The sequence below is a fragment of the Arachis hypogaea genome, chromosome 10, assembly GCF_003086295.3.
Source record: "Arachis hypogaea cultivar Tifrunner chromosome 10, arahy.Tifrunner.gnm2.J5K5, whole genome shotgun sequence".
NCBI classification, from domain to species: Eukaryota; Viridiplantae; Streptophyta; class Magnoliopsida; order Fabales; family Fabaceae; genus Arachis; species Arachis hypogaea.
The window spans coordinates 23,221,092-23,225,067 of record NC_092045.1 but is presented as its reverse complement, the minus strand read 5'-3'; positions in this window follow the sequence as shown (position 1 = coordinate 23,225,067).

Here is a 3,976-nt window from a genome sequence, read left to right as displayed (position 1 = left end):
ACTTCTCAATCGAAACAATGAATGATTCAACTTCAAATCAATTCAATGAAAGAGATTTCTATTATTCTTCTGACACAAATCAAGCGGACGAGGTTTGGATTATTCAATTTTGAATCGAATTGAATGGAATGCAATTGCTAATTTGAATTGAATTGAATTGAATGGATGCAGGTGTTCTGAATTGAATTAAATTGAATTAAATTGATAATCTCTAATTTGTAGACATAGCTATTTTGAATTTGATTTTATATAATGGATAATATTTTTTTCATTCAGTATTACACAATTGTTTCACCATAATAACATGTTCAGTTCATTTTGCAGAAAGCTGTTTGAATTTGATTTTATATACTGGATAATGTTCCATCATTTAGTACTATGCATTTATTTCACCATAATGACATGTTCGGTTTATTATGCAGAAAGCTGTTTGAATTTGTATTTATATAATGGATAATATTCCATTCATTTAGTTCTATACAATTGTTTCATCATAATAACATGTTCGGTTCATTCTGCAGACCAGGTGTGTTGTAGATGAACAATTTGTCCCAAAGGTCGGGATGATTTTCAAGACACTAGAAGAAGCTGAAAAGTTCTACAAAAATTATTTCAAACTTGCCGGTTTTTCTACCAAAATAAGGAACATGACTCCAAAAGGAGATGAGATTAAGAGTCAACTAATTGTATGCAGCAGAAAGTGGAGGTGGAAGTCTAAGATATATCTAACTCTGAAGACAAATCCCTCAGCCGGCATAAACTGTCCAGCCAGGATCTACATACACATATTGATGGACGTCGGTCTCTGGACAATTTCCAAAGTTATTCTAAATCATTGACACCCCTGCTGTCCAGACTGGGTAGAGATGCTCAAACAACACATGGAGCTAAGAATGTTCGTGCATCGCACCATCAAAACCAACAAGTAAGCCAGAATCAGACCAAGAAAAACTTACCAATCATTCCTAGCAGCAGCCGGCAGTCATCGGAATCTAAGTTTTATAGAAAAAAGACGCGAGGAATTACATCACAAGGAAAGTACAGAATGTTTCCGAACAAGATGATACCAAAGAATTCGGAAAGTACCTATTAAGAATGAAAATAAGAACCAAAATTTTTTTGTTTGAGCTCAACCTCGATGACCATCACTCCATCAAAAATGCATTCTAGGCCGACGCAAGTAGCAGGGCTGCTTGCGAGTATTTTGGAGACGTGGTTTCATTCGACACCACCTACAATACAAACAGGTATTCGGTTTACCCAAATTAAGTCTTTATGTTCACCAAATCTACACATTTCGGTTCATCACTTTGTGAGAGTGTCCTTTTATACAGGTACAATCTAGTTTTTGGTTCATTTTGCAGACCTATACAAAGATCGCCATATATGGATTCCAGTTTACCTAGATCACCACTTCTGGGCCGGGATGAGAAGCACACAAGGGAGCGAAAGCATGCATGCATTTTTCAACAAGTTCATCACACGCAACAGCTCTTTGAGTTAATTCGTGAAGCACTGCGACAATTGCCTAGCAAGCAGAGAGCAAAGAGAGAGAGAATTTGACGCTGCGGATTTTCACACCGTGATACCGTGCGCAACAAAATCAGCAATAGATTTGCAGTTTCAGCACGTGTATACCCACGAGAAGTTTAGAAAAGTTCAAGGACAATTTAGAGGAAAGGTGAACTGCCTAAGATCAATGCATTCCACCATAGGTTTCACAATATACGAAGTCGTAGAGCAAGTTTCTAACTCCACATTCAACAAGTTTTTTGTCACCTGTTAGAGTCAAGGGGCATAATGTGCCGCTATTCTGTGAGCATCTTAAGCTTCAAGCGAGTAAATAACGTGGCACCAAAATACATACTAGAACGCTGGCGCAAAAACATAAAGAGGTGGCACACACACATCAAGAGCAGGCAAGACGAGCCTCTACTGGAATCGAGAAGCAAGAGATTTGACGATTTGGTGTTTCATCGCACAATATTTACGAATTTGCGTCAGAGTATGAGGAGCTGATCAGGATTCTGCACCGGGCCTTTGACAATGTCATGGCCGAGCTGCAAGAATATTAAGGAAGAAGCAAAGGAAAAAGTTCGTTATCCCACGGAGAAGCAATGTTGAGCGACGTGAACGACCTTCAAAATCCACCACGTGTCAGAACAAGAGGCTGGCCCAAGAACAGACTAGGATCAAACCTGCAAAAAAAATCTCAAACGCCATGGAGAAAAAGAAAAAGCCAGCTTCAAGAGAGGTAAAATTGATTTGCTTTTGATTAGTGAAAATTTCATTTGTGCATTTTGCTAATATACAATTTATTTTCTCTTTTGCAGTTGCCTTTTAGATGGCGAATCAACGATTCAGTCAAGTTCCAGCCATTACAATGCACCGGATATGAATTATCCTGGAGAGAATTACAGGAGTTTCAGTTTTTATTAAAATATATTTCCATTCATGTATGAGAAAATTTTGGTTCACTGAAGTTAGAGGAGGTTTAATTTCTGACTAGTGTTAGTGTTTATTGAATAGTCACTTATCCGTGTTTGATATTAGCTTTTTGAAATTCTTTATTGAATAGTCACTTTTTTGTTTATTGAATAGTCAATTTATTCTGTTATGTCAAGAGTTCAGGTGCTTCTGAAACTGAATACTAATAGCAATATTTTTTTAAAATTAGCTCTCTGTTATACTGATATATAAACTTTTTCGGTTCATCCAGTATACTAATTTTGGTTCATTTGTGTTTTTGGGGCTCTTAATATTTGATAAATACCAAGATTTTATTCACTGTGAACCTGGAACAAAATAGCAGCTAGACAGTTCCAACAGATATATACATTAACATCTCCAACCGACAGAACAAGGACTAATCCATCTTGAATTAGATATACACATTAACATTAGATATATATATATATATATATATATATATATATATATATATTAACATTTACATTAATATTCACATATATACATTGAAAAAAGCAGTCTTTACTTTTTTAATAAGTTAAACAAAATAGTGTTAATTACAACTAGTCAAACAAAGTATATCCTATTTGCTATATATATCCCCATATGTGAATTTATAATAAGAGCTGGAGAGGACAGCAGATGGCTTCGGGAGTCTTATTGCTTCAGATGCGCAAATCACTTGATTTCTGATTTTGTTCAGTTTGTGTAATAAAATATTTGAACATATCAATCTCTTGCTATATTTCAATGAAAGGAATTAGTTACATAAGAAATACACTAATTGAAATAAGAAATCAACGAATTTCATTAATTTAGCAACTACTTACTTGTAAGTTTTATATTGATACCTCTTCCCATTTTTGATCTTTCGTAGATCAATTATTTCAATCCATTTCTTGACGTATATTGCACAATCATACCTAAGAAAGAATTAAGTAAGATATGATTAATAGTATACAAAATAAAACACATTAAAAATAACACTATATAAGAAAGATTTTTACCTTGTACGTTGACCGTTCAGGCTGATATACTCTGCTTCTTCTCCTTCTCCGTTCTCCATTAAGGGTTCTGCCACAGCGTAACCCTCATCTGGGAGATTATTCCCTAAAAAGGATACAAAAAGTGAATGAAAATTAGCAACTACAATGAACCGAATCATGTTCATGTTCTGAATAAAACATGATAAACATTCAATCAGCAAGAGAAACAATTTGTGCATGCAAAAGAACGCAAGTGAACACATAACAATCAGGTGAATCAAAATCAGCAACTCCACTGAACTGAATACCAATCATGATTTGAATAAAATGTGATAAACATTCAATAAGAAAGAGAAATATTTCTGCATGCAAAAGAACTCAACTGAACACTTAAGGATGAACAGAATATAAATCACCAACAAAATATGTATGATTTAAATAACTTACAACAAATTTGTTCAGTTTAATTCTCAAATCAGGTATTTCATCTTTCTTCTTGTTCACAGGGTCAAGCACATAGA